At 36.4% G+C, this 26,236-nt stretch overlaps 1 pseudogene across 1 annotated transcript in view; it reads right to left on the bottom strand.

Moving 5' to 3' along the window:
• Window positions 1–17,390, bottom strand: part of LOC307065359 (metalloendopeptidase OMA1, mitochondrial-like) — a 37,528-nt pseudogene extending 20,138 nt beyond the window's left edge. Inside the window, exons 1-2 of the transcript in view lie at window positions 17,317–17,390; window positions 16,341–16,467 (exon numbers count right to left, since the gene is read on the bottom strand). The product of the transcript in view is annotated as a metalloendopeptidase OMA1, mitochondrial-like (transcript). The remainder of the gene's footprint in view (window positions 1–16,340; window positions 16,468–17,316) is intronic.
• Between the last annotated feature and the right edge of the window lie 8,846 nt (window positions 17,391–26,236).

Genomic DNA, 26,236 nt, shown 5'->3' on the forward strand with positions numbered 1-26,236 from the left:
CTCCAATAAAGATGTTAAAAAAAAAAAAAAGGTAATATGCAACATGTTTCTTGACCCCAAGGCTATCATCAGGAACATTCTTCCTCACTCCTCCTTTGCATTCTTTTTTTTTTTGCGGTACGCGGGCCTCTCACTGTTGTGGCCTCTCCCGTTGCGGAGCACAGGCTCTGGACGCACAGGCCCAGCGACCATGGCTCAGGGGCCCAGCCGCTCCGCGGCATGTGGGATCTTCCCAAACCGGGGCACGAACCCGTGTTCCCTGCATCGGCAGGCGGACTCCCAACCACTACGCCACCAGGGAAGCCCTCCTTTGCATTCTTTAAGTAAAAATCAATAGAAAAAAACTTCTTCTTACTTAAGATTTCTGCTCAGTTGCCCTTCCTTAGAGAGGTCCCTGAACCTTCAATCTACGTTTAATACCCACGCCTTTGCATGGTCTGTGGAATGGAATGCAAATAGGACTTCTCTAATGTCAGGTTTTACATGTTAATTTAAAAAATAATTGTGGAAAGAACACAACTTCACACCGACCTTCTTAGTAAATATTTAAGTGTACAATGTATTATTGTTTACTAGAGGTATAATGTTGAACAGCAGATCTCTATAGCTTATTTATTTTGCTTGATTGAAATTTTATGCCCACTGATTATAATTTCACCTTCTCATGTATTATTCTCTCATTAATATCTGTATCCTCACTAGACTATATGCTCCAATAGAGCAAGGGCACTGCCAGATGTTTCTCACCATTGAATTTCCAGTCTTGAACATAAATATTGGCTCATTGTAGATGCTTGATAAATATTTATGGACTTAACAATACATAACAATCAAAATACAATCAAATGCCATTTTGAAAACATCCTAAAAATTCTAGAATTTCCAGAGCAATTTTTCTGACTACATTTGTCATTCTGGTGGTCTTTAGAATCATGTCAGTCCCCAGTTTATTCCTAATCATAAATAATTCTGAAAGAAATCTGAGATACCTTTTCTGACTGTATTGCAGTGCAACTGTGCACACGTGCATGTGTGTGTGTGCTGAGAAAGAAAGAGAGAGAAAGGGAGAGAGAAGGAAAAAGGGAGAGAGAGGGAGGGAGAAGAGGAAGAGAAACAAAGCATTAGGAAGCAGGGGCTAACTTTTTGCAAAAAAGGGAACAAAATAAATATCACTTATGGTAAAACACTAATATTAAAGACATTACAACTTAATGTATGGGGAATATGTGGATAATAGTCATTAAATTTAGCCTCACATATATTATATATATATATGAACCTATATAATATATGAAAATGGATGTGATAATACAAGTTCTCCCCGCTATCCGAAAGTAGAGTTCCTATGAAACTTTTCCTGAACCAAAATGGCATAAAGTGAATAAGCAATTACCTTAGGACACCCCTTGCTAACGAATTCACAAAATAAATTGAGATAAAGCACAAATGCCCACAGACACAGCTTAAAGCTGTGGCAGCTCAGTGCTGAGAAGCTGAGCGTAGTTCCCCGGGGAAGGAGCTTGGCGGGACCACTCTCACTGCGTGGGGTGTGCGCTGCCTCTATAGTAGCTCCCTGCAAAACAAATGCTGAACACTATTTTCACTTTTTGCCTTTTGTTTTTTGTAAAAGTGAAGATGCCCTTTGGATGCCCTTTCTTTCAGTTAGTGAAAATAGGTGCTAATGCAGATATTTCATAAAAACGAAGTGGTGTAAAGCAAACCTACAAAAAGAGAGGGATACCTGTGAAACAGTAAGGAAGAGAGCAGGGCACAACCTTTAAAAGAATGATACAGCCCTAGGCCATGACAAAGACTGGTTAGAACCAGCTGGGTCCATGATGGCAGAAGATTTGTCTTCCAGTAGACCTTGAGCCTCATTATACACTCATTGTAATACATTAGCATGCTAACTGACATACCCACCAGTACCATGACAGTTCAGAGCTACCCACAAAAGGCCAAAAAATGGGCAGTGGCCCAATTCCTGGAAATCCCTGCCCTCTTCCCCGAAATAATTGGAATAATCTTCCCACTTGCCTATGAAATTATCCAGCCCATAAAAACTAACCACACCATAGTTTGAGGCTCTCTAACCTTCTGAGATGGCCCACACTCTGTCTGCAGAGTGTGTTTCTCTCTAAATAAATCCACTTCTTACTTATCACTTCATCTCCGAATTCTTTTGCAATGAGGCAAGAACCTTAAATTCACCGAGAACACCTGTAACTGCTTTGCCAAATATAACAGTAACTACTATATTACTTTTTGAAATTTACTCAAAGATGCATGTCCATTTTCTCATTCAAATCTCTATTCTTATTAACCCAATTTCAAAACAATAAACTAAGGGTAATAATAACTTATGCAGTGCTTGAAATGTAGTCAGATACTCTTGCTAAAGCATATTCATGTATAAACTTATTTAATCTTCATGAAAAATCTTACAATATAGGTATACTTCTTTTCCTTAGCCCGAAGTAGGAACTGAATCTTAGCTAAATTTAGTTTAATGTCACAAAACATAGTTGCTTACCTTAATACCTTTTTGCCTCCTTCCCACCTCCTATGGGAAATGTAGAATGGCAACAGTGGAACCAGCCTCTGTAGAGCAGAGCCAGGGCACAAGTCTGGATCCTTGGATAACCTTGTGAAGTGAGAACATTTACTCACATTGGACCAACCACCTAATTTGGGGCTGTTACATCTAAGGGAAAGAATTTTTTATCTTATTTAATCCACTGTAATTACAGGATATTACTTTGTGCTCTAACAACAACAACAAAAAAACCATGGCTTCTACCAAGTATTTTGGGGAAGGCTAAAAAGTTCTTAAAACAGATAGAACTGAAGTTTCAGCTAAAAGAAAATCCTCATAAGCAACATCATGTTCTTGTCACAACAGCAAAATCCTGGCTTATCATTTCTATAAGGAAAAGGTATATACTCTACTGAATGTACCATGTCTCAGAATCTCAGTATTGCAGGCTCATATATCTACTTTTGTCATCATCACACAAAGAACAGACACATCTGTTGAGATAGATTAAAATGGTCCAAGATCACGAGATTGGTGTATAAAAACAATGTCAATTTTTGAGTTTACAATGTGAAGTCACTGTCACACAATCAGAGACACTTGAGTTCATGTAATCAATTTATTTTCTTTGCAGAGTCAAGATAAACAGGATGCCAAATTGTAATCAGAAGCTACTGCACAGTTTTATGAGAACTGGATATACTCAAAGTCTATATAATCAGCCCCATGAGTCCCTGTAGGCAGATGTACACCAGAAGCCAAATCTTAATCAGAAGTTGCTTCGTGAACATGGAATCAGATGTAAGGAGTTTGATGATTCAGGCATCACGTGGTATGTCTCTCAATGTGATTCTCTTGGCAATAGGAGCAGATAAGCTATGGTCCATCTTCAGCTAAAATCATTGTGACTATGGTAAGCTATCTCCACTTCCAGATTTGGAGTGGCTTAATCATGAGGATAAAAAAACTCAAAGTGAAAACAAAGGCTAACGATTTCCCTTCACTTCTACACTGTTTCCACGTCATGTTTTTTGCCTCCTTTTCCTTTGATTCCTCTTTTGATCTACTTATTCTATTTTTAGCTCTTACATTACTTTGAACTAATGTCATACTTTTGCTACAGTCAAATCAGTTAATTTACTGCTTAGTTATCAAAGTGCAATCTTGTTTCAATCATTTCTGCATCTAGAGGGCCCATTAATAGAGGGCCCAGGTACTCACAATAAAAGGAAGTTTTTCAGAAGTTATTTTTTTTTTTACTAGGGTAAAGTTGCTTTACAATGTTGTGTTAGTTTCTGCTGTACAACAAAGTGAATCAGCTATATGTATAAGAGAAATATTTAGGTCAGGTACTATGAATTACCAGAATTTTATCACTCCTTCTTAACCCTATTCTGAGATTTAACTTTGTTTTCTTTTAGCTTTCTTATGGCATTTGACTGTGTATTGCTTTATAATTTGGAAATTTTTATACCTTTATAATTCACACTTCAGTTTACAAGTGGCTTAAAGGGAATGGCCATTGGTAATTTAACATTGCAGTTGCTTCAACACTTAAGACAATGTCTTAAAAAATAGGTTCAATTAACATTTGAATAATTAATTCAGTTAAAAAGTTAATAAAAACAATTGAGATGAAAAGTGTGCTAAGTTCTTTCTGTCCATATCCCATAACTAGAGGAGCCTGGCTAACAGGATAACAATGTTTCTAAGTCAATACATATCACTTTATACAAATGCTGCAAATTATTCAGAGGATAATAAAAATTCATATGATTATGCATTACATCATCATATGTTAACATTAACATCATGATAATGGACTAAAATGAGCACCTAAAATATGTATTATCTCAATTATTTTCCCCAAATGTTTTGAGGTGTAGTATTATTATCCCTCTTTACAAATACAGAATCCAAAACATAGAAAGGGAAAGTCACACAAAATCCTGTAACCTGCTATTTCTTTCTCTTTTTTTAATTGAAGTAGAATTGACCTACAATGGCTATGTTAATTCCAGGTGCACAACATAGTGATTTAATATTTCTAGACATTATAAAAGGATCACCACGATAAGTATAGTTACCATCTGTCACTCTACAAAGTTTTTACAGTATTACTGACTGTCTTCCCTATGCTGTATAGTTCATCTCTATGACTCATACTTTTTGTAACTAGAAGTTTGTATCTCTTAATCTCCCTCACCTATTTCACTCATTCTCCTCACCCACCTTTCTTCTGGCAACCATCTGTTTGTTCTGTGTATCTATGTGTCTGTTTCTGTTTTGTTATTTATTTTTTTTTTTGTTTTTAGATTCCACGTATAAGTGAAATCCTACAGTATTTGTCTTTCTCTGTCTGACTTATTTCACTTAGCACTATATATTTTTGGTCTATCCAAACTGTTACAAAAGACAAGATTTATTTTTTTTATGGCTGAATAATATTTATATATGTATATGTATTATATATGTGTGTATAGATGTATATGTATGTATATATATATATATATATATATATATATATATATATATATATATAATCACATCTCCTTTATCCATTCACTTATAGATGGGCACTTAATTTGCTTTTATATCTTGGATATTGTTTTTAAAAAAATGCTGCAATGAACACAGGTGTGCATATATCTTTTCTAATCAGTGTTTTTGTTTTCTTTGGAAAAGTACCCAGAAGTGGAATTGCTGGATCCAATGGTAACTTTACTTACAGTTTTTTGAGGAAACTCCATATTGTTTTCCATAGGGGCTGCACCAATTTACATACCAACCAACAGTGCCTGAAGGTCCCTTTTTTCCACATCCTCACCAACACTTGTTATTTATTGTCTTTTTGATAATAGCCATTCTGACAGGTGTGAGGTAATATCTCATTTTGGTTCTGATTTGCATTTTCCTGATACGTGATGCTGAACATCATTTCATGTGTCTGTTGGCCATCTGTAAGTCTTCTTTAGAAAAATGTCTTCTCAAGTTCTCTGCCCATTTTTTAATCAGGTTGTTTGGATTTTTGATGTTGAGCTATATGAGTTCTTTTTATATTTTGGATATTAAACCCTTATTGGGTTTATTAATTGCAAATATCTTCTCCCATTCGGTAGGCAGCTTTTTGTGTTGTTGATAATTTCCTTTGCTGTGAAAAACCTTTTTAGTTTGATGTAGTCTCATTTGTTTATTTTTGATTTTGTTTCTTTTGCCTGAGGAGACAAATCAAAAAATAAAATTGCTAAGACTGATGTCAAAGAGCATAGTGCCTATGTTTTCTTCCAGGATTTTTATGGTTTCAGGTTCCACATTTAAGTCCTTCATCCATTTGAGGTTCTTTTTGTACATGTTGTGAGAAAGTGGTACAGTTTTATTCTTTTATATGTAGCTGTCCAGTTTTCCCAACACCTTTTATTTGAGAGGCTCTTTTCCCCATTGTATATTCTTGCCTTCTTGCCATAGATTAATTGATCATGTAAGTGTAGGTTCATTTCTGGGTTCTCTATTCTGTTGCACTGATCTATGTGTCTGTTTTTGTGCCAGTACCATACTCTTTTGATTACTGTCACTTTGTAGTAGAGTGGGAAATCAGGGAGTGTGATATCCCCAGCTTTGTTCTTCTTTCTCAAGATTGTTTTGGCCATTTGGGGTCTTCTGTGTTTCCATACAAATTTCCAAGTTATTTGTTCTAGTTCTGTGAAAAAATGCCTTTGGTATTTTGATAAGGATTTCATTGAATCTGTAGATTGCCTGGGATAGTAAGGTCATGTAAAAATATATATTTCTGTACATAAATGCAGTCTCTCCACCAGGAAAACACCTCCTTTTCCTGACTTCTTAGCTTTAATAAAAAGCATTCTTTCTGCCATATTAAGTTGATTTCTTGTTTCATTTATTTTTCTTTTGCTAGATTTTAAGTTTCATGAGGACAGGATAAGATATTTGTCTTGTCTGTTGTTGTTTCCCAGAAAAAAAGATCCCACAGTGCCTAAGGCATATTAGTCACCCAATGAACATTTGTTGAATGAGTCAATAAATTTAGAGTTTCAGAAAAGTGTAACAAAGAATATTTTATCCATTTAAAAATTGAGGTGGAAAGAGAAATAAAATGATGTAATAGATTTTTATATTAGTGGTTAATATTTGTGTTAGATAAAATTCTTCCATAGGGGTTTAGGAATATAAATTTACATTATGAGTAAGTTTGATTTCTCATAAAATTATCATACTAGATTATTAAATTTAATTGCAGGCAAAGAATCTGAGAAGAAATAAACTGCCTTTAATCTTCTAGTCTCTCAAACTCTGACTCTCACAGTGGCTGGAATAAAAAAAAAAGAGAGAATTTCAGACAGTGGTGGATATTATCAGATATATTTTCCCAACAGGATACAGGTAAACACGTTTGGAAACTTCAGCAGGAAACCTCTAGCAAAGATTTGCTGCCATATTAGACCTGGGAAAGAGGATATTGGGCTAATCCTTGTCTGATATTTATGTGGGTGTCCTTAAAAGGGAGAAAGGAAATGGACTTTTTCCACAGCTGAATTCCAGATGTATCCAAAGGAACACATTTTACTCCTACTGATGTCAACTGTCTCCTAACTCCTTTCACTAATTATTACAGATTGGGCATTGTAAACCCATGTCATTTCAGGCAAACACTCTCAATGTTCTTGGTGTATGGTGTCTCTCTGATCTCTGCTTCTTAGCTTAATAATAACAAGAATAGGAAAAATAACTGCCATGTAATGGGCACCTACTGTTTGGCATGTCTTTGCATACATCACCTACTGTAATCCTCATGGCAAACCTGGTAGTAGTTATTATGATCTATATTTTACAGATGATGAAATCAGGGGCCAGAAGTTGTTTGTGTTCACAGAGTTAGTGACTCTGTGAACTGTTTAGTTCAGTAGAGTCTCAAGCTGAGGGTTTCTTGTAGCAGTGTTTCCTACAAAATCTAAGAGAGAAATCCTTAAAGAATGAAGGTCAAGATTAAGTGTGAGCATGTTAATTTCAGTTTTTTTCTTTCCAGTCCCTGTGTCTATGTAATGTTGAAGCAACAGCTCCATTCAAACCAGCCTTTGGACAACTGAACCATCCAATTAAGTGATCAATCAACTTAAAAATAAATGAATTGTCAGTTTGATATTTAGAGTCAAAACGTACAGTTTACAAACAACATATCCTTGGTTTCATTGGTCTTAGCATTGCAGGTGATACATAATTATTACATAAATTAGAATTACCATGACTTTTGTGCCTTCCGTATCTTATTTGGTCCTCTTTACATGACTTCAGAGATTTGATGGTTAAAAAATATATATTTATCTTGTCCAGCCAAAAATGTGTTTTCTAACCTGCTATCTAAGAAAGGTTTCAGACCTAAGAGGCAGGGAGATGGCCAAATCAAGCCTTCTTTCAAATATTTGGGTTTTGAGACAGCCAGTGCTATTTGCCAGCTGGAATGTAATTGGATTTGGGAAAGGATAATTTTCACCATGAAACTTGAATAAGTCATTACTTTAGCCTTCAAGACCCCTGATAGAGATCTAATCCCAAACCTCCAGAGAAAAAGAAACTGCCTCTCCTAAAAGGAGAATGTATTCACTGGAGATCTGATTTCTCAAAGAATGTGATTCTAAAGGATTGATCAGTAAGACACAGGTAATGCCTTATGCCATGATGATTCTCTAACCATTGATGGACAATTGTTATTTTCATCCTGCATTACTCACAGTATAAATCTCTGCCTGGTTGCCAGTCCTCACTTTCCACTGTTTTCCAAACCCAGAACAATTTCAGCCTCACTTGTAGGCCTGATCTGTTTTTAGGGATTTTCCTAACTCAAGATAGAAGAGATATAACTTGGGACTCAGCCTCTAGCTCTGATTGGATACTCAGTTCTACTATACTTCTGAGACATGGTCCATATTTGTTCCTCATATTTGGTAACAAGATTCCTCTTTTTTATCTTGTACTTGTTTTTATATTTGGGGACCTATACCTCTAAAACTGGGATCTGAATTTATTCTTTTCAAGCCAGCTTCCAGGAACTAAAGCTCTGGCCCTCGTTCCTTGCCTGTATGCCTAAGGCATTTTTACTCAATTGCAGATTTTCTTTGATACCTACCAAGCTACCCAGATTCCTCACAATTATTTGCTCTGCATTCCCATTCCCTCAGTAAGCCCCTCTATATACTTCCTCCAATCCCTATCTCATAATAAATGCTTCCTGAATACCGTTTTTGTAATTAACTTTTTGCATCTGTGGTTATGTTGATGGACTGGACTTACTCGTGGTACATGTGGCTGCTCTCTTTCCTGTGCCCATCTCTCCCAGAGCACTTGTGTTTGCCCTATTCCATTGCATCACTCAACTTTGGGTAGACATATGACACATAGGGTCCCATAAATCCTAACTGCTGAATATGCAGACAAATATCCCATCCTGGTCAGTGTGTGGGATTGCATAATCCCACATGCCATATAGCACTGCTGGCACAGTTCTTGCAGGAACAATTCCTCTTCCTGGAAATAATCACAACCAGAAGCATTAAATTTTGCAACACCCTGGGAAACCACTTGAACTATTCTGTGAGAGTGAGGAAGATATCAAGTATCAGTCCTGGAATCAACTTTTCTTAGAACAAAAAAAACTGTGTTTGTGCTATCCTGATCACAGCAATTTTTCCCTGCATATTTTGAAAAAACACATATGCTTATATTATTTTATATATTTAGGTGTATAGTGTCTAAATTTCCAAATTCAAATTATGAAGATATTTGAGCAATGGAGGTGCTTGCTTCTCCTGATGTCTTTAAAATTGGGATAGGTACACACTTATTTGCGATTTAGAACAAAGGCAAAAATTCTACCCAAATTTCTGGCCCCATATCAAGCCCTGTATCTGTAGGTTGCATTTTGTGGTGTTCATTTTGGCTCCTGAAGGTCTATTTTACATATAGAATTTATCATTAAAATTACAAAAATTATAAATAAGTTAATATATGTAATATATAGACACATTTATACATATATATATACATATTATGTGTGTGTAGTCACAGAACATTTTACCAAGTGCATTTGCATATAATATTTCATTAAAAGTCTCAAAATTCACTGCAAATTAAATATTATCTCCATTTTATATATACAGAAGCAGAAATCTTAAGTGAGTTGATTAAAATCTCTAGCAAAACCAAGAGCTGATTTCAGGTACTGTAGTTCCAAATCTCCCATTGTTTCCTCATATTCCACTTACCAAGCTTACTGCCTTAGCATCACATCTCCCTATTAGGGTCACCAGTACACAGCATGTTACACTTTGAAATACATGCTATAAAAGGAAGACTCAGACCAAATCTTCAACAAAGCATTCAGTCTGGTAAATTGTAATATTTTATATTTCAGCTATCCTTGAGAAAAAAATTATTAACTGCCTAGATAACTTAGGATGGAAAATTTTATTTTTTCCCCTTACCTAAAATGGGTGAGGAAAGTAGCAGAATCGTCAAACATCTGTTCTTGAAAATGAAGTACTGATATTTCATTTCTTTTTTAATTTAGTTTTTCAGACAACACATTTTGATTGGGCATTTATTAAGTATTAGGCACAGTGATAGAAACTGAGAATACAAAGATAAGAAAAAGACAGCATCTCTTCTGTGGTTGTTCATAGTTTAGTGGTGAAGGTTGTAATGCTTTTAATAGAGGGGTCCACAAAAGTTCTGAAAACTTTAAGGGGGAGAATGCCACTCTATTTTTGGAAGTATAAAAAACTGAATTGAGTAAAAAGTCACTTAAGAAAGGAAAAGAAGAAAAAATATAAATCTGTTGAGTAAGGAATTCAGATTGAAGGAAGTCCACATATTAAGGCTTAAAATAATGCAATTATAAAGAATATTCTGGAACTGGTGTGTTGTAGAGAAAGAAGGATTATACATCAGTCTGTAAGTTAGTTTAGGCCAAGAAGAATCACAAATATCATTCTGAGATTTTTCTACTCATTTCAACAGTTCCTACGTGGAAGCATTGAAGGAGATCCTGAAATCTTCTGGCCAAGTCCCTAAATTTGATTTCCCTCAAAAGCAGAGCCCGAGACAAGGAATTTGTTACAAGTAATTTATTTGGGATGCAATCTCAGGAATCAAGGTGAGGGAATGGAGAGGGGAGAAAGGGAAAGGAAGAAAGCCATTAGTGGATGTCAAAATGAGTTGGTTACCACTGTGACATCTAGGGCTCAATCTGGCTTGGGATTCACTGGGAGATGCAGAATAGGCCATAGTGTTGCCCTACCAAGCATGAGGAATCTGGAGCATTCATCTACATTCTCTACTCTTCATCCACTGTGGGTAATTCCTAGGGCATTAACTTCCCAGAACTTCTGGCTTGACCTAAACTAAGAGCATTCTCATTAGATAAGCCTTTAGGTGGAGAGATAGAGGACATGTTAGCTCATAGGAGAGCCGTGTGTAGGTGATCTCTTAGGTGGGCCTGTAGTTTTATGGGACTACAAAGAGGATCATATTTATTTCATTACAAAGTGTGAAACTAGCCTATTCTATCTGGGAAGCCACAGTGAAGACCCCCTTGAAGAGGCTGTGAATTTTATGTCATTAGGGTTTTCTTCCTTGTCATCTCCTTCAATGAGTCTGCCTCCATGGTAAATCTGAAACATGCCCAAACCATATCATCCATGATAGAATCCCACTGCCTGCTGAGAAGGTTAGTTTTTAAAATCTGGGGTATCCTAATTGCTGTCAGCAGGCTTCCTTTGAATGCCTATGGGGCCTGGGAAAGCAAACTGTGTTTGTTATTTGTCCTCCTTGGGATATACAGTATCAAGAAACAAGGCCCACCTTCCAAGGCTTCAATCTCTTTTCTTGCTCCAGATTGCAAATGACATCCTTGTGTGGGATGCATTAAAATCCTTTGTGTCCTGGTATCAGCCGGAGGCCTGCTCAGTGTACACCCTGGCAGCTCTCATAATGAGGAATAATAGGCAACATGTTTCCTTAAGATTTGTTATCTTTTCTCACTCAGCCCCAGCCAATGGGTCTGCTGGGCATTTTCTGAGCCCTGCTTTGGTGCAATAATGTAGAAGGCGAGATAGTAGAGCAGCATTTGTTATGGGATTCCAGCTGCAAACCTAACATCTGCTGAGTATTCTGTAACTTTCTTTGAACATAATTAAATACAATCACCAACCTTCCCCTTGGCCTCCCACCATAGACCCCATTAGAAAAGGGGAGGAAACTGACATCAAACATATGTGGAAAATGCTGAACAATGAAACAAATTCAACCTCAATTTACCCATCCATTTCTGCTAAAGAAGCATTTGAATCATTATTGTCCTGAAAGCTTTTCTGCTTTTCTTCCTTTCTTCCTTCCTTCCTCCTTCCCTTTCTCTCTCCTTTCTTCTCTCTCTCTTTCTTTCATCATTTTCTTAAACAAATATTTATTCAGTACATTCCAGTACCCATGCAAGATAGACATCTGCCCTTATAAGTTTAAAGTCATTTAAAACAAGTTCAGAAACATAGTATCATGATTAGTGGGAAAAGCATTGACTTTGGAATCAGATGTACCTGGGTATAAATGCTTCTCAACTATTTCCTAATTATTTCAATTCCCTGGGTCTCCTTTCCTCATGTATAAAATGGCAAATGTTATTTTTTTAAACTCACAAGGTTGTTGTGAAGTATAAACTAGTTAACAAACCATAACACATGAAGCAACATATTACAGCTTTTCTTTTTTCTGCTTGTCTCAGAACAAGTTCTTTTGTTCTTTGAAAAGAGTTAGACACTCCTTGTTTTCTGAATAAATGAGGAGGGGAATGTTAATCTTTTAACATTTTAAGAATATATGACTCTCTCTGGCCAGAAGAATATATTCCCATATACATAGAAACAAACAATTTCAGAGTCAGAAGGGACTTTTACTATATAGATGAGAAAATAAACAACTTTAACGAATATGCCTCATGTCATACAATTAATTGAGGGTTGAGAGTTGGCTGAAACTCAGGTCTTATGGCTTCTCTCCCAGTACTCCTTCAACTCGCTGCTCTAGAAAGTCAATTTGAGAATATAGGCGACTGGCCCAAGGTGGAAATGGAGAGTCTGTTGTAATCTCTCTCATATCTGCTACTAGATTCCGTTTTCTTTTAAAAATATGTTTGTAACATAATTATGACATTTTTGTGGTAGAAAACATTGATTGCTCATAGAGCAGTCATCCCCAACCTCTTCTTTTCTGAAATAGCCTTCATTCCATATAGAAGCTAAAAAGGATAGCTTCTTCCTTTCCCAGTCTCTTCAAAAGCTAAGATATGGGTATGAAATTAATGTCAGATGATGGTACATGAGGGGATGGCTGATGCTGCATGGGGGGAATGTGTTCTGTTACTTACAACTTACAAACTGTTTATTAAAAATATATATGCAAAAATAGTAAAACTAATCTATAATGTTAATATTTCTACTTTGTTACATTTGTTTGCATATCTTTGCATATACACACATCTATGTGAGCTCAAACATGTATATACATATATATACATGGTCACTTGTAAGTAGTATTTCAAAACATTTTTCGTATGGTATTACCAATTTCCCATACAATTTAAAATTCTTCTACACCATTATTTTGGCTATACAATAGTCTAACTTTTGACTAACTGGATGTTTATTTAAGCAGCTCCCTACCGTTGATCATTAAAATTATTTCCAACATTTTATATTATAAACAGCATCTTCATGACTATCCACGAAACTAGAGATGTCTTTCTTTCCCATAGCATATTAGTTTTCTCAAAACTGAATTTATAATGGCATTACTTTACTGAGAAGCCTGGAAAGAGCAAGTTACTTTGGATAGTTTTATACTTTCTAAAGTGCTTTTATACTCATTGTCTCTTTTGACCCTCACAGTGATCTGTTGAAGGTGATTGGGTAGCTATTATTAGCTCTATTTTTTAGGTGAAAAAACTAAGGATTGCTGTTTGATTGGCTTTCTTAAGAACTAAGCTAGCATGTGGCATGTCATTAAAGGTTTTTTTTGACTCTAAAGTATAGTATCTTCTATATTTCTTTTCTTTTTATCTTCTTACCTGTCTGCTTTCCTCTCTTTTATTATTTTTTTTGACTAAAGAAAACATTATCTCTGCCCTTGAGTTGCTTATAATTCACTGGGGGAGAAAGGCAAGTAAATTGACATTTACATTATCTTGTGAAAAATGCAACTATGGGAGAATGAAGGAGTAGCTCTTAAATCAAACAGGAAAAGTTTCCTAGGAAAAGTAAAATTTAAGGAGAGATACTCCATATCAAGCTCATAATTCTCACTGAGGTGTTTAAAATTCCCTCTAATCAATTATAATCTCACTTTAAAATCTCCATTTCTTTGGAATTACGATATTACATTCAAATAAGGCAGAGTCCCTCCCTGTCTTTGGCCATCGACACTGCCCTAATCCTAAACTCCTTGACTATACCAGCCCTCCTTCATTATGTATACAATCTGTTGTCTTATGAATACTTATTCCACTTAATATAATCTTCCCAAACCACCCCCCTCTCTAAATCCTAATCATCACATGAAACCCAGTTCAAGGTTTATGTCTTTCATGAAACCAGTATCAACACCTATGGCTGTGCCTGAGAAATACAGAACTCTCATATAGTTGGAGAAGACTATAACCTTCATTCTGTAAAATTTTCCATTCTCTGACCACAATTAAAGAAACACTAGATTGCCTACTATTATCAGTTTTTGTGCCTTGGGCCAGGGCTACAGAGATATTTAGGGTATGGTCATTTCTAAGAGAAGGTCATTGTAATAGTCCAAGGATAGTGAGATGGTAACCTTCTGAGAAATGAGTTCTATATGTGTCCCCTTTTCTTCCCTTCTACAGATTTCTGTCTTTCTAGCTTTTTGATACAGGCGAGTATTAAATAATAGTGGTCTTGCATCTGAGTTTTCATAATCTTCTCAGAAGCTTAGAAGAGCTTCACAACTAGAACAAAATATCAGAAGGCTGAAGAGATGCCACTCAGAGGAGATTGAACAAAGCTGATATAAAAGGAGGCTGCCTGAGAAGGTGCTGACTGACAAAGACGTCCATTCAATGGACTTTGCCTTTGGAAGTCACTTCCCCTGGATTCTCAGAGATCTCTTTTTTTAAAATTTAATTTCATTATTATTTTTATATGGCATTTTCTTATTAGTTATCTATTTTATACATATTAGTGTGTATATGTCAATATCAATTTCCCAATTCATCCCACCCACCCACCCCCCACTTCCCCCCCTTGGTGTTGATACATTTGTTCTCTACATATCTCAGAGATTTCTGATAATGCTTGGCAACACTGCTTTTGGAAATGGTATTTAGATTTATGTTAATAGACCTCACTGTAATTAACATCTATCAAAGCATTCAGGGGAATTTGGAAACTTTACCTTCTTGGCATGAGATCAATGCAATAGAGAAAAGGCATTTTGGTTGACAACTAAGCCATAGTCCCAGAAATATCACTCAAGAACTCGGGATTTTGGCACTGAAAACAAAAGTACATAAATATATTGCTGAGAGCAATCTCCATAAATTGGATCTGAGTTGCCAAACCATGACAGAGGGCCAAAAGATAGGCAAGTTATGCAGACCATTAGAAGTTAAGTGGGCAAATATAAATTTTAAAAATTGATTACAGAAATACTTTGTTTTCTGAAGAACCTGACCTGTCCACACAGAGAAATGCATTTAATTTTATAATAAATACTTGCATTAGTAATCTATTGTTGCAAAAAAAATTACCACAAATTTAGGGGATTAAAACAACACAATTTTACTATTCCAAAGTTTCTGTGGATCAGGAGTCTGGGCACAGCTTATCTGGATTTTCTGCAAGGCTGTAATCAAGGTGTCAGCTGGGCTCCATTCTCATCTGGAGGAAAGACTGGGGAAGAATCCACTTCTTCCACTTTGTGAAGAAGTTCACACAGGTTTTTGGTAGAATGTATTTCCTTTTGTAGGATTGATGGCCCTAGCTTCTTGCTGGCTGTCAGCGGGAGGCTGTCCTCAGTTCCTAAAGGCTGCTCATAGTTCCTTGATATATGGGTTTTTCCAACTGGCCTTTTAATTTATCAAGTTGACAAGGAGAATCTCTACAGCCAGTTGACTAGTAGAGTCATATATTTTAACATAATCATGGGAGTGATGTCAGATTCATCCCTTTTGCCATATTTTATTGATTAGAAGCAAATCACAGGTCCCTCCCAAAATGCAATAGGAGGAGATTGAACAAAGCTGTAAGCACCAGGAGGCAGAGATCATGGATATCATCTAGATCCGTCAGCCACTATAAGGAATAAAAGATTCATGGTTGCGTATGGATACACTGAGCTCTAAACTCAAGCATCATTTTTAAATCTATACCTTTCCTCTCTGGACTACTGCCACAGTTTCTGAATTGGTCTCTTAGCTCCTAATTTTACTCCTAAAACTCATCCTCCAGAGAACAAGGTTTATTTAAAATCCAGTTTTAACATGTCACAGACCTGCTGGTTGCTCTTCCCTCTCTAGTCCCCACCTGCCTTCAGGTTAAATCCAGAATCTTTAGAATGGAACCATAGTGAATGTATACAGTACATCTCTTCAGTTTTACTTCTAGTCTCTTCAGCTCTGCTTCTTATTACACTTCTTATATTACCCTGCCTGTAGTATGCTATTTCTCTTCTTAGTCTTTGCATATGATCACTACCTTCCCTCAAATAACTTCCTTACCTTCCCTGGCACTTCCTTCATCTGGAAAATTCTAACTTGTTCTTTAAGAAAATGCTGGCTTCGTCTCCTGTAACCTTCTCTGTTATTTCCTTGCAGTTTCTCAAATTCTTTAATACTCTTTGCATAGCTGAACAGTTTAGTACCAATCCACTATGTTATGTTGATCATTTTGTTTTTCTGTCTCCTCCAACTTGTCTCTAGACAAATTCAAGGAAGAATTATGTTTTGCTCACTTCAAAGTTCCTGATATTAGCATTGTACAATGTCATTTGAATGGATGGATGAATTAACAAAATAGTCCTTGTCAGTAAATATATAATGTCAATCTTGGTTTCAAGATTTTTTTTCTTGAATGCACATCCTTTGTTATATATCAGTATGTTGTAATTTTAGTAGTAGCATTTTTCCACGTTATTGGGTGTTTGAATTTCACCTATAGTTTTAGAAAATATTTTAAAAGCCATGAACATTGGATTTTTGAGATACAAGTTGCAAATATTCCCCCTTAATTTATCTATCATTTAATTTTGCCTATTATGTTTGGCAATAGTTTTAAAATTTTTTATGAAGGTAAATATTTTCTTTTGATTATTTCCATGTTGTTATCTTCTCTGGTTGACACAGAAAATTAAACAGTTCATGTGCCAAAGTGTAAGAGGGAAATTTACTCATTCTTTGGTTAACACTGATACCATAATCAGAATAGACACATACAATGTAGTGGTTTAAATAAACATATCTTACAATGCCTTGCACACATCAGGTGTTCAATAAATATTAATTGTGTTCCTCCATTATTTTTAGTCACACACAATACCCATGTATTTGTAGGCAAATACATACAAACATAGAAACACAAACTCACCTATTCATATATTCTTCATTCAGAAACCAATCATGTTTAGGGGTTTTCTCAAAATATCATATTTTGTTTTTCAACATATATGGCTTAAAACAACAACAACAAATGTCTCACCATTCAGTGGGATGGGTCTGCTGTGTGGTTCCTCTGCTGGGGTCACCTGGGGTCACATATGTGATTTCAGCCATCTGGTTAATTACCAGGAGCCGGATGGTCCAAGAAGGCTTCACTCATATGTCTGGTGATTGGGGCTAAGTGATGTCTGGCCTCTCTCTCCACATGGTCTCACTGTTCCAAGAATGCAAGTGCAGAAGATACAAGGACTCTTGATGCCCTTCTCAGAAGTTGTACAAAATCACTTCCACTGTATTCTACTGGTCACAGCATATCACAAGGCCAACCCAAAGTCAAGGGCTGGGAAAAGAGACTTCTTGTGAGGAGCTGCAAAGAACTTGAGGTCAATTTTGATCCACCAAATTGTATAGTTGAATTTTTAGACCAAGTCCTAAAGGGGCTCTATTCAGTCACTTGAACAAGTATCAGAATATAAGAGGAGCTTAAATACAGCCCTTAGTGAGTCAAGGAAACTCCTTAAAAAGTGAATATTCTCCTGTTCATTAATCATTATAAAATGTTTTGTCATGTTAGGTGCACCCTACACATATGGGGAACACTTGGAAATCTTAGGTTTTACACCCCACCAACTGGTTTCCTGTTAAACTCCTAACTTTATGTATAGATATGTAGGTACTCATATACATAGAAATATATAAATGTGTATTATTTACATATAAGCATACTGTTATTCACAAATTGTATATAAATGTATTCGCATAGTTAAAAATATTTTAAAGTTTCAATCCAACTCCTTTATTGTGATTGCATAGAGGGGAAAATACTTTATATAAATACAGCCTGAAAGCCTTTCAAAAATCCCCTATAACATGGTTTTTGGCTTCTCCCATCATTTGTTGATATGATGTGTATGATAAAAGACCACACAGGATTTATATCTATATATTTTTTTAAATCACATAAAAAAATAAAAGAAAAGGTTGGACACTTTTTGCCGAAGTGCCACATTATGAGATATTTCAGTGTAAGGTATATTAGCAAAAACACGGAGTGCGTCTTTGGGTAAAAAGAGCACAGATCAGTATGGAAAGACTTTAAGAGTTATGATTCATTTTTTTGAAACTTCAGCCATGTGCATTGCTAATCCTTTGTAGTTTTAATTGACGCTCGCCCTATATCTATCTTATTTCAACTTCCTGTATCCCTAAGTGTGGCCGCAAAAATATTGGGCTGGCCAAAAAGTTCGTTCGGGTGTTTAGTAAGATATGAAAAACCCGAATGGACTTTTTGGCCAGCCCAATACTTTGATCTGTATATACTTTCTTTCTTAAGGAACAACTAAGCAATCCTGTTAGGCCAGAGAAAATCATAAGTAACAGTGAGATACAGAATGACATTAACAGGAGATTAACAAAGAACAGAAACTATTGTTTATGATGCAACCCTTAATTTAAAAAGCATTCATGAAGAAAGAGTTTTAAAGAAAAACGAGATGAGCAAATCGACCACTTTTGAATTGTATCTATCACAGACTGTATATGTCAATATATCACAGATTGTTGTGTAGATTCCTCCAGCTTCTAGGGCAGCAGTTGGCAAATTACGGACTGTGTTCCAAATACAGCTCACCCTCTGCTTTTGTAAATAAAGTTTTATTGGGACACATTCATTTGCTAATATTTTCTCTATTGCTATTTTAGATATACAATGACAAAATTGAATAGTCTTGAAAGAGGTCACGTAGCCAGCACCACCTCAACAATTTACTGTCTGCCTCTGCATGCAAAATTTCACTAATCCCTGCTGTAGGGCCTTGGATTTCTTCTGGTGAAGTGAATGAGAATCAGAAGTTGCAAACAGGGCTTCCCTGGTGGCGTAGTGGTTGAGAGTCCACCTGCCAACGCAGGGGACACGGGTTCGTGCCCCGGTCTGGGAAGATCCCACATGCCGCAGAGCGGCTAGGCCCGTGAGCCATGGCCGCTGAGCCTGCACGTCCAGAGCCTGTGCTCCGCAACGGGAGAGGCCACAACAGTGAGAGGCCCACGGACCACAAAAAAAAAAAGTAGCTGCAAACAAAACCAGGAGGCATTTGTGGTTTACTGGTAAGAATATTTTTATCGATCATTGTCAAAAGGTTTGGGTTTGAAATTTGGTTGGCTATCTGTTGGCTGTGTAACTCTGGACAAGCTATTTAACCTAAGATTCTTCTGTTTCCAAAGTCTCTGCTACTTTATCTCTGACCTTAAAGTGGACGTTGATAAACATCCTGGAACAATTTTCTGAGCTGTAAAAATGCCATATATATGTGAATTACTATTAATTATAGTAACCATTTAACACTGTTGACCAAAATATTTTTCTTTCATAAGCTTTGTAAAATGGCAGTCCTCTGTCTTCCTAGAGTAAGGTATGGTTGCAAAGGTGGCTTTTGCCAATGAAATAGGAATCAAAGTATCACTGTGTCCCTTTGAAGGAGGAGTCATTTGGTAGGATCTTGGAACATATTAACTAAAAAAGAAGAAAATCTAAATTAGGTGTTAACTTTAGTTAGTAATAATGTACGAATATAGGTTCATTAGCTGTGCCAAGTGCATCACACTCACGAGCGATGTTAACAACAGGGAAAATAAGGTGTCGCTATATGTGAACCCTGTCCTATCTCTGCAAGTTTTCTGCAAATACAAAGCTATCTTCAAATCAAACATTTTTTGAAAAGATTATCTTGACCAGAATTCCTAGGGACTCATACATTTTTTCTCAATAATCAGGGCTTTCGGGGTCATGCCAAAGTTGAGAATAAAATATTTCCCTTGCCCTTCACATATGTGTTAGCTTTATTAATCCATGCAAATGTATTAATTCAGTCAAACTAATGGATACTGTTAAATAGCTGCCTTACAACAGACCACATAGCAAAAGGCACAGGAGGTATGGATTACAGAGTTTAATCAAATTTTATTTTTTTACTTGTAAAGAATAATAATCCTTGGGTCATTCTGAATTGTACTTGTTTTTCTTCTACTATCATTACTATAAAATATTTAGAAAGTAAAATCCTCAGTTTTTAAAGGGTATACGACTGGGTCTACCAGTTTTTAAAGGGTATTCTCTGTAACAGGAAGAGTTCTTAGATTTTTTTCCTGCCAAAAGGAATAGATATAAACTTCAACCAGTCATCCTGGCTCAAAAGCAGAACAGAGGGGTCATTGTTAAGAGATGAAGATGTAATGCAGAAAGAGAGAGAGCAGATCAGTGCAGCAGACACAAGTAAATGCAATTCCCTGGTGATAAGTAATTGGCAGCAGACATGCTGCCGAATGTACTGAAGACAGAGAGAACCTTCTTAAATTCAGTGAATTTTAAACAAAGACCCCAGAGTAGTTAAAGACAGAGAATGAGGACTGAACTTCAAATGATTGCAAACTAGGGGATTAAGTATTTTCTGAAATCCCTGATATGTGCTCTAACACATAAAAACAGCACTGGAAATGCAAAAACAACTGAGGCATAAGGAAATGCAGCAGAATGTGCAAAGTAGAAGAAGATAAATGCGTTACAATTCTTAGTGCTGAGCAATTTGAAACTGTTAATACTATATATCATTTATATTTTGTTTTGTGAACACACACACACATGCAGATTAACCCTATAGTAGACTTTATAAAAATCTCAATTCATAGTGTGAAGTTCAATTAATCTAAAGTAAAAAAATCTCCCCATGAAACATACTGTATATATACAGGCTTGTTGGGACTCATCTGACTGTTCCCTTTAAAGCTGTGATTTAAGTTTTGCCAGATAACATGCTCTGTAGTTTTTTATGCATTCTCACCACAGCACTAAGAGTTTGGAATTAGGAAACCCCATTTACAAATGAGAATTCTAGTTCACATAAGTAGATTAAATTACCAAATATAAGATAGCAAATTAGCATTGGATCCAGATTCAAACTCATCTTCCTAACAGGTATGACCAAAATTCTGATGGTCAGAGTAGGCAAAATTAATTCTGATCCCGTTATCTCCTATATAATCTGCTTTAGCCATAATTGTGCCTGTGTGGTACACTGAACGAATACATATAATTCTCACCAGTGAAACTGATCACAATGAGCTGGTTAGAAACAGTAGAGTGGAGAGTCTGATTATTTGCCATGGTTTCTCGTGAAACACTAATGTCGTTAACCTGGAATGTGTGGACTGGGGCTGAGTGGGATGACGGGATGGCTGGGCCAACAAAGAACTTTCATGAGAGATAGCAACTTCCTCGAGAGATATCGCATCCTTGAGAGATAGCACAATTGAGTTAGCACAGTGATGCTTGCATCATCCAGTGGGATATATAAATGTCTTATCTTCCCAATCTACTACTTGTGTTGTCCTTTCTCTTCTCCAGCTTACTGATTTTGGGGGCATTTTTATATTGAAATATATCAACAATTAAAAAGCATATGGGACTCATTTGAATGGTTAAATAATAATAATAAAACAAATACTTGTATAGCCAATACCAAGCCAACAGTTTTGTAGCCATTAAGCTATCTTTACCCATCTCTTTTCCTCCTTACAAGAGGTAACCCTAATCCTGAATTTTGTCTCAATCTTTTCCTGGCTTTTCTCTGCAGTTTTACCACTTACTATGTATTTGTATTTAATAAATTATTTAGTTTTGGTTGGTTTTAACCTTTTATGTAAGTAGGATAGTCTTACACACTTATTTTAGCCATCGTATGTTTGAGATTCATTTCTGGTACTAATGGATAAATTCCTGTTTCCTGCAATTACTATTTCATTTCACGAATGCTTCAGTTTATTTACTCATTTAGCAGTGCTGGGCAGTTAGGGTTTTCCCAGTATTTACTAATAATGACACTGTTGCTGTGAATATTCGGATGCCTGGCTCCTGATCTATGAAAAAAATCTCCCTGCAAGTTTACCCAGGATATGTACCAAAGAGAGGATCTGCTGTGTATCATGGCATGTACATGTTCAAATTCACTAGGTAATTCCACTTTTTCCCCAGAATAGTTGTAGCAATGTATGCTCCACTAGCAATGGGTAATAGTCCTCCATTGCTCCACAGCCTTATCAACATTTTCTGTAATCCACCTGCATAGTTTTACCAAATTGGTCCATGTGAAATACTGGCTTAGCGGTTTAAATTTTTTATTTCTCTGATAATACAATTAAGCAAAATTCTGTATGTTTATGGTCATTTGTGTTTCTACTTCTAAGGAATGCCCACTTGTGTCTTTTCTCATTTTATTTTCATTTCTTTCTTTCCCATAAATTCTTTGTATATTCTGGACAGGAGCTCTCTATCAACTATATGTATTAAAAGTATCTTCTTCCTGTATGTGGCTTTATCACTCTCTTTGTGGTAATTTTTGATGATTAAGAGTTTGTGATTTAAATTTAATGTGGTTAAATTTATCAAGGTTTCCCCTTATGTTTTATATTTTTATGTCCATTATAATTTCTTTCAATATCCCTTTCGGAGGGTTGTTTCTGGTTTGTAAAACTATGTTCCTCTATTGCGTAGGTAATATTTATAGCTACCGAAGCCTACTTAAACTCAGTATTCAAGTTTTCCTTTCAGTTTAATCCTTCTCAAAAATTGTTCTGACCTTCTCTTTCCCACTTTCCTGTCTGAACCTTCTTTGTGAAATATTACCATAACTAATTGAAAATTATTCTAAATACCTCTAGAGTCTAAATTAAGAATTATTTCATATTGGCTTAAATATCAGCTTCTTTCCGCCAACTATCCCTCACATCCGGTACACTTCCTGAAAGGTCAGGAACTTCAGGGTTCTCCTTTCTTCTGAAATCATAGCAATCAGGCTCCGTGAGTTCCTTCATCTCATCTGTGGAGGAATATTTTATTTTAAAAAGAGATAGAGAGTGAAAGAATGAAAAAAGGTTTTCTTTCTAATCCCACACAGAGGAACATTCCTTTTTGTAGCCAGATCCACATCAAGATGCAATCATTTGTTCTGGTTTTTAATCACACTTGACTGAATTGTTTACCTTAAAAATGGTACAATTAAAGATATTTTCAGGTTTCTATTCAGCCATGCAATGTGGCTCTCAGCCCAGGCTTGCTCCTAACCACAAAATCTTCCACCAAACAATAGATGTGCAGAGATGTTTGAAATACTGATAAAAGATACAAATAATCTTCCACATATTTTTTTCCTTGTTATGAAGTGAAGAAGCAGTACTCTGGAGAAGTCTTTGGGTTGCAATTTAGAAGATACATACATTCATCCTTCAGTATCCATGGAGGATTAGTTCCAGTACTCCCCTGGATACCCAAATCTGCAGATGTTCAAGTTTCTTATATGTAAACTGGCTCTGGTTTTCATGCAGAGTGATTAAATCCAGGCATGGAACCCACAGATACTAAAGGTCGACTGTATTCTACCCTTAGTTCTCATGTTAGAATCACTCTCTGTGCCTCACTTTCCTCATCTACCAAATGGGAGTGTCGAAGTAACAGTTTTTTTTTTTTTTTTTTTTAAGAAATGAAATCCTTTATTTATTTATTTTTGCTGTGTTGGGTCTTCGTTTCTGTGCGAGGGCTTTCTCTAGTTGTGGCAAGCGGGGGCCACTCTTCATCGCGGTGCGGGGGCCTCTCAGTATCGCGGCCTCTCTTGTTGAGGAGCACAGGCTCCAGACGCGCAGGCTCAGTAGTTGTGGCTCACGGGCCTAGTTGCTCCGCGGCATGTGGGATCCTCCCAGACCAGGGCTCGAACCCGTGTCCCCTGCATTGGCAGGCAGATTCTCAACCACTGCGCCACCAGGGAAGCCCCAACAGTTTTAAAGTCTTTTGTTGATGTTGTTGTTTAAATATGTATTTATTGTTTTAACTCTGTTTCTGGAAGACCCCATATTTTCAAATAGTCAGTCACTATATGTCCTTCTTATTAGGTAAGCAGTTTTATTAATGGATGAGGGGCAGTAAAGCCCTTCAGACCCCTAGTATTTGGGAATAGGGTTGGAGGCATTTCATCAGGTTGACTAAATATAACCAGGCATAGTATCTTACTCCAGAGCCTGACCTCCTTTACTGCCGTGGAAGAAAACAAACTTAATTCTGTCCAGCTGTTTTTATTCTAGCCATATTTTCATTGTCAGTGAGCTCAGACACAACTTACAATATTATTTTCAATATAAGTTGGCCTTGACTATATATTGGTACACCAAATTTCAGATTCACTTCCAAGGAAGAAAGCGTTTTGATTAAAACATGTTTGAATTTCGACCTTTTTACTAAATCTTTTTCTTTCCTTTTTTTTCTCCTCCACACAAATATATAAAACAAATGTTCAAGTCCAAGACAAAGATAATTCTAAACTTCGTTTTTCTATGTGGAAAGTATAGTGTGAATTAATATACAAATGCTTACTACGGGATAAGAGCTTAATAAATAGCTTCTTTAGTCATTCATCTAAAAATTTTTATTGAAGATTAATTTATGAAAATTGTGGCAGGCTAACTTTTGTCCCAGCTATCATAAAACTTCTCATGGGAGACAAAGACAATAAACTGGTTTTAGTGGGCATTATTGCTAAGTCTAGAGCTAAGAAATAGAACTTCATTTTCTAGAGCTTAATATTTGTTTCCAAGTCCCATTCTGCTGGAAGAAAATGGCCTCAGTTCTTCCCAGGGTTTTATGTCTCTAGAGTTATGTCACTGATCTTTGGTCACTGTGGGGACAGCACTATGGTCCTCAGCCCTGGTCTGGGTAGCTCGAGGATTACCATTGTCTGAAATTTATGGCACTTTGGGGGTTTGTAGTTTTTTTTCTGTTGCTTCTGTACTGTGTTTGGCACGAAGTAATGTTTTGGTAGAGTTCCCATTTGCCTGGTCATTCTGTACAACCATTTCACTCACTGAGTCTTTATTGTTTCCCCAGCAGAGCTGCCAGGAAGTGGTCCTCTGATACCTTTTCATCTTGCTACTCACTTTCCCCACACAGGGCCTAAGAAATAGGTCAGTTGGCTGGAATTTCTTTCTACTCTTGGGTGAATTTTTCTCCTTTCCTGTTTCCAGCCAAGACACCTGTTCTCTAAAGAGATCACATTTGAAACTAAAGAAAGAAAAATGTTGAGTCATTCACAAATTGAGAGAAAAATGTTTGAGTAGGTTCAGCATGGTCTGGTTGTGTTTGGAGAATTATTCTAAATATACACTTTCAATTCTTTCTTCTAATATTCCCATGAGATGAGCACTTATAATTTTATTGATAAAAATTAAAGCTCACTTTGTTAAGGCATGCCAAAAGCTCTCAGCTAATATACAAATATAGCCATTTTAATTATAAAAAATCATAAGATTGAAAAGAAAAATAGGTGGGATAGGGTAGAGTGGGGAACCTGACCTTGGAGGAGAGGAAGAGAGTCCCTGAGAATAGATATATACCTGAGTCTTGAAGAAGCAGCTGAATGAACAGTTGAGAGAAAAGCTTCAGATTGAGAGGATATTGTGTGTGAAAACCCTTATATGATAAAGAAGTGAAATGTTTGAATTCTAGTCATTAAGAGGACTAGAATTACACCATCAAGCATGCAGGTGAGTGGGCCACAAAGTGAGCCAAAAGAATAAGGCAGCAGACATACTGCCTACCCTTGAGACAGGGATGAGGGTTTGGAACTTCAGATGGCTTTATGGTTACCTTAGTATATGATTCTAACTTCACCATAAAGCTAACACACACACACAAAAATACCAGGAAGGAGAAAAAGAAGAAAACCTGTATTAGTTTCTTATTGCTGTTGTGACGAATTTGCACAAATTTAGTGGCTTAAAAGAGCACAAATGTATCTTCCAGTTTTTGAGGTCAGAAGTCCAAAATTATGTCTTTATGCGATTAAAGTCAAGATGTCAACAAGACTGAATTCCTTTTGGAGGCTCTAGCTAACAATCCATTCTTTGCCTTTGCCTGTGTCTAGAGG

The sequence above is a fragment of the Hyperoodon ampullatus genome (genome assembly GCF_949752795.1).
Source record: "Hyperoodon ampullatus genome assembly, chromosome: 17".
NCBI lineage: Eukaryota > Metazoa > Chordata > Mammalia > Artiodactyla > Ziphiidae > Hyperoodon > Hyperoodon ampullatus.